The sequence below is a fragment of the Dendrobates tinctorius genome, unplaced genomic scaffold (genome assembly GCF_039654945.1).
Source record: "Dendrobates tinctorius isolate UK_male_01 unplaced genomic scaffold, ASM3965494v1 ptg000620l, whole genome shotgun sequence".
Lineage (NCBI taxonomy): Eukaryota > Metazoa > Chordata > Amphibia > Anura > Dendrobatidae > Dendrobates > Dendrobates tinctorius.
The window spans coordinates 12,068-27,307 of NW_027362275.1; the positions used below are offsets into that span (position 1 = coordinate 12,068).

General features: G+C 35.7%; 15 non-coding genes across 15 annotated transcripts; all 15 read right to left on the reverse strand.

The window, feature by feature from the left end:
* Positions 1–1,187: 1,187 nt before the first annotated feature.
* Positions 1,188–1,269, reverse strand: TRNAL-UAG (transfer RNA leucine (anticodon UAG)). The gene has a single exon. It is a non-coding gene; the product is annotated as a tRNA-Leu (tRNA).
* Positions 1,270–1,507: 238 nt separating this feature from the next.
* On the reverse strand, positions 1,508–1,589 carry TRNAL-AAG (transfer RNA leucine (anticodon AAG)). The gene has a single exon. It is a non-coding gene; the product is annotated as a tRNA-Leu (tRNA).
* Positions 1,590–3,083: 1,494 nt separating this feature from the next.
* On the reverse strand, positions 3,084–3,165 carry TRNAL-UAG (transfer RNA leucine (anticodon UAG)). Its single transcript has one exon. It is a non-coding gene; the product is annotated as a tRNA-Leu (tRNA).
* Positions 3,166–3,403: 238 nt separating this feature from the next.
* On the reverse strand, positions 3,404–3,485 carry TRNAL-AAG (transfer RNA leucine (anticodon AAG)). The gene has a single exon. It is a non-coding gene; the product is annotated as a tRNA-Leu (tRNA).
* Positions 3,486–4,979: 1,494 nt separating this feature from the next.
* TRNAL-UAG (transfer RNA leucine (anticodon UAG)) lies at positions 4,980–5,061 on the reverse strand. The gene has a single exon. It is a non-coding gene; the product is annotated as a tRNA-Leu (tRNA).
* Positions 5,062–5,299: 238 nt separating this feature from the next.
* TRNAL-AAG (transfer RNA leucine (anticodon AAG)) lies at positions 5,300–5,381 on the reverse strand. Its single transcript has one exon. It is a non-coding gene; the product is annotated as a tRNA-Leu (tRNA).
* Positions 5,382–6,875: 1,494 nt separating this feature from the next.
* Positions 6,876–6,957, reverse strand: TRNAL-UAG (transfer RNA leucine (anticodon UAG)). The gene has a single exon. It is a non-coding gene; the product is annotated as a tRNA-Leu (tRNA).
* Positions 6,958–7,195: 238 nt separating this feature from the next.
* Positions 7,196–7,277, reverse strand: TRNAL-AAG (transfer RNA leucine (anticodon AAG)). Its single transcript has one exon. It is a non-coding gene; the product is annotated as a tRNA-Leu (tRNA).
* A 1,494-nt stretch (positions 7,278–8,771) lies between these two features.
* Positions 8,772–8,853, reverse strand: TRNAL-UAG (transfer RNA leucine (anticodon UAG)). The gene has a single exon. It is a non-coding gene; the product is annotated as a tRNA-Leu (tRNA).
* Positions 8,854–9,091: 238 nt separating this feature from the next.
* On the reverse strand, positions 9,092–9,173 carry TRNAL-AAG (transfer RNA leucine (anticodon AAG)). The gene has a single exon. It is a non-coding gene; the product is annotated as a tRNA-Leu (tRNA).
* Positions 9,174–10,681: 1,508 nt separating this feature from the next.
* On the reverse strand, positions 10,682–10,763 carry TRNAL-UAG (transfer RNA leucine (anticodon UAG)). Its single transcript has one exon. It is a non-coding gene; the product is annotated as a tRNA-Leu (tRNA).
* A 1,799-nt stretch (positions 10,764–12,562) lies between these two features.
* TRNAL-UAG (transfer RNA leucine (anticodon UAG)) lies at positions 12,563–12,644 on the reverse strand. Its single transcript has one exon. It is a non-coding gene; the product is annotated as a tRNA-Leu (tRNA).
* A 238-nt stretch (positions 12,645–12,882) lies between these two features.
* Positions 12,883–12,964, reverse strand: TRNAL-AAG (transfer RNA leucine (anticodon AAG)). Its single transcript has one exon. It is a non-coding gene; the product is annotated as a tRNA-Leu (tRNA).
* Positions 12,965–14,458: 1,494 nt separating this feature from the next.
* Positions 14,459–14,540, reverse strand: TRNAL-UAG (transfer RNA leucine (anticodon UAG)). Its single transcript has one exon. It is a non-coding gene; the product is annotated as a tRNA-Leu (tRNA).
* Positions 14,541–14,778: 238 nt separating this feature from the next.
* On the reverse strand, positions 14,779–14,860 carry TRNAL-AAG (transfer RNA leucine (anticodon AAG)). The gene has a single exon. It is a non-coding gene; the product is annotated as a tRNA-Leu (tRNA).
* Positions 14,861–15,240: the final 380 nt, after the last annotated feature.

The following is a 15,240-nucleotide window of genomic DNA, read 5'->3' on the forward strand; positions in this document are numbered from 1 at the left end:
AATTAAAAGTTTTTCAGAACCTCTTAATACTGGCAGCAGTTGGATTTGAGCCCATGGGGGGGAAAGAGAGAGAGAGAGAGAGAAAACAATGGCATATCTTTTTTTTGCAAGATGGCGGATTTTGACTGATGGATACAAACGGATGTGGGAAACAGGCCTTAGGAAAAAGCAATGGTTCTATCCACTGTCTTTTCCTTAGCAGAAAAGTACACAATCATACAAATACAAAAGTACATTGGAGCACACATTAATTTCACTGTTTGCAATATAAAAGAATGCGTTCAATAGGTTATGAAAACCTCCTCTTACTAACATCTGTGGGATTTGAACCCACACCTCAGAAGCACACAATTACAACAGACTATATTTCAAACTTGTGCATGTTGGAAAATAGACAAATCTCTAAACACAAAAAAGCGATGATTCTATCAACTGTCTTTTCCTAAACGGAAAAGCACACACTCATACAAATACAAAAGATTAAAGCACATGCTAATTTGACTGTAAGCAAAGTAATAAGAATAAAATCAAAAGGTTTTCAGAACCTCTTAATACTGGCAGCAGTTGGATTTGAACCCATGCCTCATAAGTACACAAGTACATTGGATTATTTTTAAAATTTGTGCAGGTTGAAAAATAAACAAATCTCTAAGCACAAAAAAGCAATGATTCTAACATCTGTCTTTTCCTAAACAGAAAAACACACACTCATACAAATGCAAAAGAAGATTAAAGCACATGTTAATTATTCTTTTAACAAAATCATAGCAATAAGATCAAAATGTTGTCAAAAACGTATAATAGTTGCAGCAGTAGGATTTCAACTTACGCCTCTGAGCTACTTAAAGTAACTGAAGAACATTTGACTATATTTAAATATCTGTATTTTTGAAGATGAGAAAGTTTCTATGCTCAAGGAAAAAGCAATGATTCTATAAACTGTCTTTTCCTTAAAAGAAAAGCACAAGCTTATACAACTACAAAACAAGGTTAAAGCACATGCTAATTTGTGTGTTAGCAAAATCATAAAAATATGTTCAAAAGGTTAAAATACTGGCAGCAGTGGGATTTGAACCGACGCCTCAGACAGCCTTAGCACACACTCATAACAAAGTACATAAGAGCACATGCTAATTTGGCTGAAAGCAAAGTAATAAGATGAAAATGTTTTTAAATTCTCATAATATTGGCAGCAGTGGGATTTGAACCCACGCCTCGAAAGAGACTGGAGCCTAAATCCAGCGCCTTAGACCGCTCGGCCATGCTACCATCATTTACTGTGTCATGTAAGTTCCTTGGAGTAAGTGTAGTACATGTGAATACATTTCAAACTTGATCATGTTGGAATATGGGCAAGTATCTAAATATTTGGAGAAAGCAATGATTCTATCAAATGTTTTTTCTTAAACAGAAAAGCACACACTCATACCAAAGTACATAAAAGCATATGCTAATTTGACTGAAAGCAAAGCAATAAGATGAAAATGTTTTTAAATTCATATAATATTGGCAGCAGTGGGATTTGAACCCACGCCTCCAAAGAGACTGGAGCCTTAATCCAGCGCCTTAGACCGCTCGGCCATGCTACCACATTTGTTTTCATGTTCAAGCAAGTTTTCTTAGAGTAAGTGAAGTACATTTAACTACATTTAAAATTGTGCATGTGGGAAAATGGGCATGTTTCTAAATATAAGGCCTGCTTCACACATCAGTTTTTTTGGTAAGTCAAAATCCGCTATAATGGCGGATAACGGATCCGTTCCTGTACTGATCACAACGTTTGGCACCGGACCGTTATTTTATCGAATCAGTCAAAGGAATAATTTTAAAGGAACCGCTGACTGGGGAAGGAGAGAGAGAGACTTAATTTGACTGTAAGCAAAGTAATAAGAATAAAATCAAAAGGTTTTCAGAACCTCTTAATACTGGCAGCAGTTGGATTTGAGCCCATGGGGGGGAAAGAGAGAGAGAGAGAGAGAAAACAATGGCATATCTTTTTTTTGCAAGATGGCGGATTTTGACTGATGGATACAAACGGATGTGGGAAACAGGCCTTAGGAAAAAGCAATGGTTCTATCCACTGTCTTTTCCTTAGCAGAAAAGTACACAATCATACAAATACAAAAGTACATTGGAGCACACATTAATTTCACTGTTTGCAATATAAAAGAATGCGTTCAATAGGTTATGAAAACCTCCTCTTACTAACATCTGTGGGATTTGAACCCACACCTCAGAAGCACACAATTACAACAGACTATATTTCAAACTTGTGCATGTTGGAAAATAGACAAATCTCTAAACACAAAAAAGCGATGATTCTATCAACTGTCTTTTCCTAAACGGAAAAGCACACACTCATACAAATACAAAAGATTAAAGCACATGCTAATTTGACTGTAAGCAAAGTAATAAGAATAAAATCAAAAGGTTTTCAGAACCTCTTAATACTGGCAGCAGTTGGATTTGAACCCATGCCTCATAAGTACACAAGTACATTGGATTATTTTTAAAATTTGTGCAGGTTGAAAAATAAACAAATCTCTAAGCACAAAAAAGCAATGATTCTAACATCTGTCTTTTCCTAAACAGAAAAACACACACTCATACAAATGCAAAAGAAGATTAAAGCACATGTTAATTATTCTTTTAACAAAATCATAGCAATAAGATCAAAATGTTGTCAAAAACGTATAATAGTTGCAGCAGTAGGATTTCAACTTACGCCTCTGAGCTACTTAAAGTAACTGAAGAACATTTGACTATATTTAAATATCTGTATTTTTGAAGATGAGAAAGTTTCTATGCTCAAGGAAAAAGCAATGATTCTATAAACTGTCTTTTCCTTAAAAGAAAAGCACAAGCTTATACAACTACAAAACAAGGTTAAAGCACATGCTAATTTGTGTGTTAGCAAAATCATAAAAATATGTTCAAAAGGTTAAAATACTGGCAGCAGTGGGATTTGAACCGACGCCTCAGACTGCCTTAGCACACACTCATAACAAAGTACATAAGAGCACATGCTAATTTGGCTGAAAGCAAAGTAATAAGATGAAAATGTTTTTAAATTCTCATAATATTGGCAGCAGTGGGATTTGAACCCACGCCTCGAAAGAGACTGGAGCCTAAATCCAGCGCCTTAGACCACTCGGCCATGCTACCATCATTTACTGTGTCATGTAAGTTCCTTGGAGTAAGTGTAGTACATGTGAATACATTTCAAACTTGATCATGTTGGAATATGGGCAAGTATCTAAATATTTGGAGAAAGCAATGATTCTATCAAATGTTTTTTCTTAAACAGAAAAGCACACACTCATACCAAAGTACATAAAAGCATATGCTAATTTGACTGAAAGCAAAGCAATAAGATGAAAATGTTTTTAAATTCATATAATATTGGCAGCAGTGGGATTTGAACCCACGCCTCCAAAGCGACTGGAGCCTTAATCCAGCGCCTTAGACCGCTCGGCCATGCTACCACATTTGTTTTCATGTTCAAGCAAGTTTTCTTAGAGTAAGTGAAGTACATTTAACTACATTTAAAATTGTGCATGTGGGAAAATGGGCATGTTTCTAAATATAAGGCCTGCTTCACACATCAGTTTTTTTGGTAAGTCAAAATCCGCTATAATGGCGGATAACGGATCCGTTCCTGTACTGATCACAACGTTTGGCACCGGACCGTTATTTTATCGAATCAGTCAAAGGAAGAATTTTAAAGGAACCGCTGACTGGGGAAGGAGAGAGAGAGACTTAATTTGACTGTAAGCAAAGTAATAAGAATAAAATCAAAAGGTTTTCAGAACCTCTTAATACTGGCAGCAGTTGGATTTGAGCCCATGGGGGGGAAAGAGAGAGAGAGAGAGAGAAAACAATGGCATATCTTTTTTTTGCAAGATGGCGGATTTTGACTGATGGATACAAACGGATGTGGGAAACAGGCCTTAGGAAAAAGCAATGGTTCTATCCACTGTCTTTTCCTTAGCAGAAAAGTACACAATCATACAAATACAAAAGTACATTGGAGCACACATTAATTTCACTGTTTGCAATATAAAAGAATGCGTTCAATAGGTTATGAAAACCTCCTCTTACTAACATCTGTGGGATTTGAACCCACACCTCAGAAGCACACAATTACAACAGACTATATTTCAAACTTGTGCATGTTGGAAAATAGACAAATCTCTAAACACAAAAAAGCGATGATTCTATCAACTGTCTTTTCCTAAACGGAAAAGCACACACTCATACAAATACAAAAGATTAAAGCACATGCTAATTTGACTGTAAGCAAAGTAATAAGAATAAAATCAAAAGGTTTTCAGAACCTCTTAATACTGGCAGCAGTTGGATTTGAACCCATGCCTCATAAGTACACAAGTACATTGGATTATTTTTAAAATTTGTGCAGGTTGAAAAATAAACAAATCTCTAAGCACAAAAAAGCAATGATTCTAACATCTGTCTTTTCCTAAACAGAAAAACACACACTCATACAAATGCAAAAGAAGATTAAAGCACATGTTAATTATTCTTTTAACAAAATCATAGCAATAAGATCAAAATGTTGTCAAAAACGTATAATAGTTGCAGCAGTAGGATTTCAACTTACGCCTCTGAGCTACTTAAAGTAACTGAAGAACATTTGACTATATTTAAATATCTGTATTTTTGAAGATGAGAAAGTTTCTATGCTCAAGGAAAAAGCAATGATTCTATAAACTGTCTTTTCCTTAAAAGAAAAGCACAAGCTTATACAACTACAAAACAAGGTTAAAGCACATGCTAATTTGTGTGTTAGCAAAATCATAAAAATATGTTCAAAAGGTTAAAATACTGGCAGCAGTGGGATTTGAACCGACGCCTCAGACTGCCTTAGCACACACTCATAACAAAGTACATAAGAGCACATGCTTATTTGGCTGAAAGCAAAGTAATAAGATGAAAATGTTTTTAAATTCTCATAATATTGGCAGCAGTGGGATTTGAACCCACGCCTCGAAAGAGACTGGAGCCTAAATCCAGCGCCTTAGACCGCTCGGCCATGCTACCATCATTTACTGTGTCATGTAAGTTCCTTGGAGTAAGTGTAGTACATGTGAATACATTTCAAACTTGATCATGTTGGAATATGGGCAAGTATCTAAATATTTGGAGAAAGCAATGATTCTATCAAATGTTTTTTCTTAAACAGAAAAGCACACACTCATACCAAAGTACATAAAAGCATATGCTAATTTGACTGAAAGCAAAGCAATAAGATGAAAATGTTTTTAAATTCATATAATATTGGCAGCAGTGGGATTTGAACCCACGCCTCCAAAGAGACTGGAGCCTTAATCCAGCGCCTTAGACCGCTCGGCCATGCTACCACATTTGTTTTCATGTTCAAGCAAGTTTTCTTAGAGTAAGTGAAGTACATTTAACTACATTTAAAATTGTGCATGTGGGAAAATGGGCATGTTTCTAAATATAAGGCCTGCTTCACACATCAGTTTTTTTGGTAAGTCAAAATCCGCTATAATGGCGGATAACGGATCCGTTCCTGTACTGATCACAACGTTTGGCACCGGACCGTTATTTTATCGAATCAGTCAAAGGAATAATTTTAAAGGAACCGCTGACTGGGGAAGGAGAGAGAGAGACTTAATTTGACTGTAAGCAAAGTAATAAGAATAAAATCAAAAGGTTTTCAGAACCTCTTAATACTGGCAGCAGTTGGATTTGAGCCCATGGGGGGGAAAGAGAGAGAGAGAGAGAGAAAACAATGGCATATCTTTTTTTTGCAAGATGGCGGATTTTGACTGATGGATACAAACGGATGTGGGAAACAGGCCTTAGGAAAAAGCAATGGTTCTATCCACTGTCTTTTCCTTAGCAGAAAAGTACACAATCATACAAATACAAAAGTACATTGGAGCACACATTAATTTCACTGTTTGCAATATAAAAGAATGCGTTCAATAGGTTATGAAAACCTCCTCTTACTAACATCTGTGGGATTTGAACCCACACCTCAGAAGCACACAATTACAACAGACTATATTTCAAACTTGTGCATGTTGGAAAATAGACAAATCTCTAAACACAAAAAAGCGATGATTCTATCAACTGTCTTTTCCTAAACGGAAAAGCACACACTCATACAAATACAAAAGATTAAAGCACATGCTAATTTGACTGTAAGCAAAGTAATAAGAATAAAATCAAAAGGTTTTCAGAACCTCTTAATACTGGCAGCAGTTGGATTTGAACCCATGCCTCATAAGTACACAAGTACATTGGATTATTTTTAAAATTTGTGCAGGTTGAAAAATAAACAAATCTCTAAGCACAAAAAAGCAATGATTATAACATCTGTCTTTTCCTAAACAGAAAAACACACACTCATACAAATGCAAAAGAAGATTAAAGCACATGTTAATTATTCTTTTAACAAAATCATAGCAATAAGATCAAAATGTTGTCAAAAACGTATAATAGTTGCAGCAGTAGGATTTCAACTTACGCCTCTGAGCTACTTAAAGTAACTGAAGAACATTTGACTATATTTAAATATCTGTATTTTTGAAGATGAGAAAGTTTCTATGCTCAAGGAAAAAGCAATGATTCTATAAACTGTCTTTTCCTTAAAAGAAAAGCACAAGCTTATACAACTACAAAACAAGGTTAAAGCACATGCTAATTTGTGTGTTAGCAAAATCATAAAAATATGTTCAAAAGGTTAAAATACTGGCAGCAGTGGGATTTGAACCGACGCCTCAGACAGCCTTAGCACACACTCATAACAAAGTACATAAGAGCACATGCTAATTTGGCTGAAAGCAAAGTCATAAGATGAAAATGTTTTTAAATTCTCATAATATTGGCAGCAGTGGGATTTGAAACCACGCCTCGAAAGAGACTGGAGCCTAAATCCAGCGCCTTAGACCGCTCAGCCATGCTACCATCATTTACTGTGTCATGTAAGTTCCTTGGAGTAAGTGTAGTACATGTGAATACATTTCAAACTTGATCATGTTGGAATATGGGCAAGTATCTAAATATTTGGAGAAAGCAATGATTCTATCAAATGTTTTTTCTTAAACAGAAAAGCACACACTCATACCAAAGTACATAAAAGCATATGCTAATTTGACTGAAAGCAAAGCAATAAGATGAAAATGTTTTTAAATTCATATAATATTGGCAGCAGTGGGATTTGAACCCACGCCTCCAAAGAGACTGGAGCCTTAATCCAGCGCCTTAGACCGCTCGGCCATGCTACCACATTTGTTTTCATGTTCAAGCAAGTTTTCTTAGAGTAAGTGAAGTACATTTAACTACATTTAAAATTGTGCATGTGGGAAAATGGGCATGTTTCTAAATATAAGGCCTGCTTCACACATCAGTTTTTTTGGTAAGTCAAAATCCGCTATAATGGCGGATAACGGATCCGTTCCTGTACTGATCACAACGTTTGGCACCGGACCGTTATTTTATCGAATCAGTCAAAGGAAGAATTTTAAAGGAACCGCTGACTGGGGAAGGAGAGAGAGAGACTTAATTTGACTGTAAGCAAAGTAATAAGAATAAAATCAAAAGGTTTTCAGAACCTCTTAATACTGGCAGCAGTTGGATTTGAGCCCATGGGGGGGAAAGAGAGAGAGAGAGAGAGAAAACAATGGCATATCTTTTTTTTGCAAGATGGCGGATTTTGACTGATGGATACAAACGGATGTGGGAAACAGGCCTTAGGAAAAAGCAATGGTTCTATCCACTGTCTTTTCCTTAGCAGAAAAGTACACAATCATACAAATACAAAAGTACATTGGAGCACACATTAATTTCACTGTTTGCAATATAAAAGAATGCGTTCAATAGGTTATGAAAACCTCCTCTTACTAACATCTGTGGGATTTGAACCCACACCTCAGAAGCACACAATTACAACAGACTATATTTCAAACTTGTGCATGTTGGAAAATAGACAAATCTCTAAACACAAAAAAGCGATGATTCTATCAACTGTCTTTTCCTAAACGGAAAAGCACACACTCATACAAATACAAAAGATTAAAGCACATGCTAATTTGACTGTAAGCAAAGTAATAAGAATAAAATCAAAAGGTTTTCAGAACCTCTTAATACTGGCAGCAGTTGGATTTGAACCCATGCCTCATAAGTACACAAGTACATTGGATTATTTTTAAAATTTGTGCAGGTTGAAAAATAAACAAATCTCTAAGCACAAAAAAGCAATGATTCTAACATCTGTCTTTTCCTAAACAGAAAAACACACACTCATACAAATGCAAAAGAAGATTAAAGCACATGTTAATTATTCTTTTAACAAAATCATAGCAATAAGATCAAAATGTTGTCAAAAACGTATAATAGTTGCAGCAGTAGGATTTCAACTTACGCCTCTGAGCTACTTAAAGTAACTGAAGAACATTTGACTATATTTAAATATCTGTATTTTTGAAGATGAGAAAGTTTCTATGCTCAAGGAAAAAGCAATGATTCTATAAACTGTCTTTTCCTTAAAAGAAAAGCACAAGCTTATACAACTACAAAACAAGGTTAAAGCACATGCTAATTTGTGTGTTAGCAAAATCATAAAAATATGTTCAAAAGGTTAAAATACTGGCAGCAGTGGGATTTGAACCGACGCCTCAGACTGCCTTAGCACACACTCATAACAAAGTACATAAGAGCACATGCTTATTTGGCTGAAAGCAAAGTAATAAGATGAAAATGTTTTTAAATTCTCATAATATTGGCAGCAGTGGGATTTGAACCCACGCCTCGAAAGAGACTGGAGCCTAAATCCAGCGCCTTAGACCGCTCGGCCATGCTACCATCATTTACTGTGTCATGTAAGTTCCTTGGAGTAAGTGTAGTACATGTGAATACATTTCAAACTTGATCATGTTGGAATATGGGCAAGTATCTAAATATTTGGAGAAAGCAATGATTCTATCAAATGTTTTTTCTTAAACAGAAAAGCACACACTCATACCAAAGTACATAAAAGCATATGCTAATTTGACTGAAAGCAAAGCAATAAGATGAAAATGTTTTTAAATTCATATAATATTGGCAGCAGTGGGATTTGAACCCACGCCTCCAAAGAGACTGGAGCCTTAATCCAGCGCCTTAGACCGCTCGGCCATGCTACCACATTTGTTTTCATGTTCAAGCAAGTTTTCTTAGAGTAAGTGAAGTACATTTAACTACATTTAAAATTGTGCATGTGGGAAAATGGGCATGTTTCTAAATATAAGGCCTGCTTCACACATCAGTTTTTTTGGTAAGTCAAAATCCGCTATAATGGCGGATAACGGATCCGTTCCTGTACTGATCACAACGTTTGGCACCGGACCGTTATTTTATCGAATCAGTCAAAGGAATAATTTTAAAGGAACCGCTGACTGGGGAAGGAGAGAGAGAGACTTAATTTGACTGTAAGCAAAGTAATAAGAATAAAATCAAAAGGTTTTCAGAACCTCTTAATACTGGCAGCAGTTGGATTTGAGCCCATGGGGGGGAAAGAGAGAGAGAGAGAGAGAAAACAATGGCATATCTTTTTTTTGCAAGATGGCGGATTTTGACTGATGGATACAAACGGATGTGGGAAACAGGCCTTAGGAAAAAGCAATGGTTCTATCCACTGTCTTTTCCTTAGCAGAAAAGTACACAATCATACAAATACAAAAGTACATTGGAGCACACATTAATTTCACTGTTTGCAATATAAAAGAATGCGTTCAATAGGTTATGAAAACCTCCTCTTACTAACATCTGTGGGATTTGAACCCACACCTCAGAAGCACACAATTACAACAGACTATATTTCAAACTTGTGCATGTTGGAAAATAGACAAATCTCTAAACACAAAAAAGCGATGATTCTATCAACTGTCTTTTCCTAAACGGAAAAGCACACACTCATACAAATACAAAAGATTAAAGCACATGCTAATTTGACTGTAAGCAAAGTAATAAGAATAAAATCAAAAGGTTTTCAGAACCTCTTAATACTGGCAGCAGTTGGATTTGAACCCATGCCTCATAAGTACACAAGTACATTGGATTATTTTTAAAATTTGTGCAGGTTGAAAAATAAACAAATCTCTAAGCACAAAAAAGCAATGATTCTAACATCTGTCTTTTCCTAAACAGAAAAACACACACTCATACAAATGCAAAAGAAGATTAAAGCACATGTTAATTATTCTTTTAACAAAATCATAGCAATAAGATCAAAATGTTGTCAAAAACGTATAATAGTTGCAGCAGTAGGATTTCAACTTACGCCTCTGAGCTACTTAAAGTAACTGAAGAACATTTGACTATATTTAAATATCTGTATTTTTGAAGATGAGAAAGTTTCTATGCTCAAGGAAAAAGCAATGATTCTATAAACTGTCTTTTCCTTAAAAGAAAAGCACAAGCTTATACAACTACAAAACAAGGTTAAAGCACATGCTAATTTGTGTGTTAGCAAAATCATAAAAATATGTTCAAAAGGTTAAAATACTGGCATTAAAATACTGGCAGCAGTGGGATTTGAACCAACGCCTCAGACAGCCTTAGCACACACTCATAACAAAGTACATAAGAGCACATGCTAATCTGGCTGAAAGCAAAGTAATAAGATGAAAATGTTTTTAAATTCTCATAATATTGGCAGCAGTGGGATTTGAACCCACGCCTCGAAAGAGACTGGAGCCTAAATCCAGCGCCTTAGACCGCTCGGCCATGCTACCATCATTTACTGTGTCATGTAAGTTCCTTGGAGTAAGTGTAGTACATGTGAATACATTTCAAACTTGATCATGTTGGAATATGGGCAAGTATCTAAATATTTGGAGAAAGCAATGATTCTATCAAATGTTTTTTCTTAAACAGAAAAGCACACACTCATACCAAAGTACATAAAAGCATATGCTAATTTGACTGAAAGCAAAGCAATAAGATGAAAATGTTTTTAAATTCATATAATATTGGCAGCAGTGGGATTTGAACCCACGCCTCCTTAATCCAGCGCCTTAGACCGCTCGGCCATGCTACCACATTTGGTTTTCATGTTCAAGCAAGTTTTCTTAGAGTAAGTGAAGTACATTTAACTACATTTAAAATTGTGCATGTGGGAAAATGGGCATGTTTCTAAATATAAGGCCTGCTTCACACATCAGTTTTTTTGGTAAGTCAAAATCCGCTATAATGGCGGATAACGGATCCGTTCCTGTACTGATCACAACGTTTGGCACCGGACCGTTATTTTATCGAATCAGTCAAAGGAAGAATTTTAAAGGAACCGCTGACTGGGGAAGGAGAGAGAGAGACTTAATTTGACTGTAAGCAAAGTAATAAGAATAAAATCAAAAGGTTTTCAGAACCTCTTAATACTGGCAGCAGTTGGATTTGAGCCCATGGGGGGAAAGAGAGAGAGAGAGAGAGAAAACAATGGCATATCTTTTTTTTGCAAGATGGCGGATTTTGACTGATGGATACAAACGGATGTGGGAAACAGGCCTTAGGAAAAAGCAATGGTTCTATCCACTGTCTTTTCCTTAGCAGAAAAGTACACAATCATACAAATACAAAAGTACATTGGAGCACACATTAATTTCACTGTTTGCAATATAAAAGAATGCGTTCAATAGGTTATGAAAACCTCCTCTTACTAACATCTGTGGGATTTGAACCCACACCTCAGAAGCACACAATTACAACAGACTATATTTCAAACTTGTGCATGCTGGAAAATAGACAAATCTCTAAACACAAAAAAGCGATGATTCTATCAACTGTCTTTTCCTAAACGGAAAAGCACACACTCATACAAATACAAAAGATTAAAGCACATGCTAATTTGACTGTAAGCAAAGTAATAAGAATAAAATCAAAAGGTTTTCAGAACCTCTTAATACTGGCAGCAGTTGGATTTGAACCCATGCCTCATAAGTACACAAGTACATTGGATTATTTTTAAAATTTGTGCAGGTTGAAAAATAAACAAATCTCTAAGCACAAAAAAGCAATGATTCTAACATCTGTCTTTTCCTAAACAGAAAAACACACACTCATACAAATGCAAAAGAAGATTAAAGCACATGTTAATTATTCTTTTAACAAAATCATAGCAATAAGATCAAAATGTTGTCAAAAACGTATAATAGTTGCAGCAGTAGGATTTCAACTTACGCCTCTGAGCTACTTAAAGTAACTGAAGAACATTTGACTATATTTAAATATCTGTATTTTTGAAGATGAGAAAGTTTCTATGCTCAAGGAAAAAGCAATGATTCTATAAACTGTCTTTTCCTTAAAAGAAAAGCACAAGCTTATACAACTACAAAACAAGGTTAAAGCACATGCTAATTTGTGTGTTAGCAAAATCATAAAAATATGTTCAAAAGGTTAAAATACTGGCAGCAGTGGGATTTGAACCGACGCCTCAGACAGCCTTAGCACACACTCATAACAAAGTACATAAGAGCACATGCTAATTTGGCTGAAAGCAAAGTAATAAGATGAAAATGTTTTTAAATTCTCATAATATTGGCAGCAGTGGGATTTGAACCCACGCCTCGAAAGAGACTGGAGCCTAAATCCAGCGCCTTAGACCGCTCGGCCATGCTACCATCATTTACTGTGTCATGTAAGTTCCTTGGAGTAAGTGTAGTACATGTGAATACATTTCAAACTTGATCATGTTGGAATATGGGCAAGTATCTAAATATTTGGAGAAAGCAATGATTCTATCAAATGTTTTTTCTTAAACAGAAAAGCACACACTCATACCAAAGTACATAAAAGCATATGCTAATTTGACTGAAAGCAAAGCAATAAGATGAAAATGTTTTTAAATTCATATAATATTGGCAGCTGTGGGATTTGAACCCACGCCTCCAAAGAGACTGGAGCCTTAATCCAGCGCCTTAGACCGCTCGGCCATGCTACCACATTTGTTTTCATGTTCAAGCAAGTTTTCTTAGAGTAAGTGAAGTACATTTAACTACATTTAAAATTGTGCATGTGGGAAAATGGGCATGTTTCTAAATATAAGGCCTGCTTCACACATCAGTTTTTTTGGTAAGTCAAAATCCGCTATAATGGCGGATAACGGATCCGTTCCTGTACTGATCACAACGTTTGGCACCGGACCGTTATTTTATCGAATCAGTCAAAGGAATAATTTTAAAGGAACCGCTGACTGGGGAAGGAGAGAGAGAGACTTAATTTGACTGTAAGCAAAGTAATAACAATAAAATCAAAAGGTTTTCAGAACCTCTTAATACTGGCAGCAGTTGGATTTGAGCCCATGGGGGGGAAAGAGAGAGAGAGAGAGAGAAAACAATGGCATATCTTTTTTTTGCAAGATGGCGGATTTTGACTGATGGATACAAACGGATGTGGGAAACAGGCCTTAGGAAAAAGCAATGGTTCTATCCACTGTCTTTTCCTTAGCAGAAAAGTACACAATCATACAAATACAAAAGTACATTGGAGCACACATTAATTTCACTGTTTGCAATATAAAAGAATGCGTTCAATAGGTTATGAAAACCTCCTCTTACTAACATCTGTGGGATTTGAACCCACACCTCAGAAGCACACAATTACAACAGACTATATTTCAAACTTGTGCATGTTGGAAAATAGACAAATCTCTAAACACAAAAAAGCGATGATTCTATCAACTGTCTTTTCCTAAACGGAAAAGCACACACTCATACAAATACAAAAGATTAAAGCACATGCTAATTTGACTGTAAGCAAAGTAATAAGAATAAAATCAAAAGGTTTTCAGAACCTCTTAATACTGGCAGCAGTTGGATTTGAACCCATGCCTCATAAGTACACAAGTACATTGGATTATTTTTAAAATTTGTGCAGGTTGAAAAATAAACAAATCTCTAAGCACAAAAAAGCAATGATTCTAACATCTGTCTTTTCCTAAACAGAAAAACACACACTCATACAAATGCAAAAGAAGATTAAAGCACATGTTAATTATTCTTTTAACAAAATCATAGCAATAAGATCAAAATGTTGTCAAAAACGTATAATAGTTGCAGCAGTAGGATTTCAACTTACGCCTCTGAGCTACTTAAAGTAACTGAAGAACATTTGACTATATTTAAATATCTGTATTTTTGAAGAAGAGAAAGTTTCTATGCTCAAGGAAAAAGCAATGATTCTATAAACTGTCTTTTCCTTAAAAGAAAAGCACAAGCTTATACAACTACAAAACAAGGTTAAAGCACATGCTAATTTGTGTGTTAGCAAAATCATAAAAATATGTTCAAAAGGTTAAAATACTGGCAGCAGTGGGATTTGAACCGACGCCTCAGACAGCCTTAGCACACACTCATAACAAAGTACATAAGAGCACATGCTAATTTGGCTGAAAGCAAAGTAATAAGATGAAAATGTTTTTAAATTCTCATAATATTGGCAGCAGTGGGATTTGAACCCACGCCTCGAAAGAGACTGGAGCCTAAATCCAGCGCCTTAGACCGCTCGGCCATGCTACCATCATTTACTGTGTCATGTAAGTTCCTTGGAGTAAGTGTAGTACATGTGAATACATTTCAAACTTGATCATGTTGGAATATGGGCAAGTATCTAAATATTTGGAGAAAGCAATGATTCTATCAAATGTTTTTTCTTAAACAGAAAAGCACACACTCATACCAAAGTACATAAAAGCATATGCTAATTTGACTGAAAGCAAAGCAATAAGATGAAAATGTTTTTAAATTCATATAATATTGGCAGCAGTGGGATTTGAACCCACGCCTCCAAAGAGACTGGAGCCTTAATCCAGCGCCTTAGACCACTCGGCCATGCTACCACATTTGTTTTCATGTTCAAGCAAGTTTTCTTAGAGTAAGTGAAGTACATTTAACTACATTTAAAATTGTGCATGTGGGAAAATGGGCATGTTTCTAAATATAAGGCCTGCTTCACACATCAGTTTTTTTGGTAAGTCAAAATCCGCTATAATGGCGGATAACGGATCTGTTCCTGTACTGATCACAACGTTTGGCACCGGACCGTTATTTTATCGAATCAGTCAAAGGAAGAATTTTAAAGGAACCGCTGACTGGGGAAGGAGAGAGAGAGACTTAATTTGACTGTAAGCAAAGTAATAAGAATAAAATCAAAAGGTTTTCAGAACCTCTTAATACTGGCAGCAGTTGGATTTGAGCCCATGGGGGGGAAAGAGAGAGA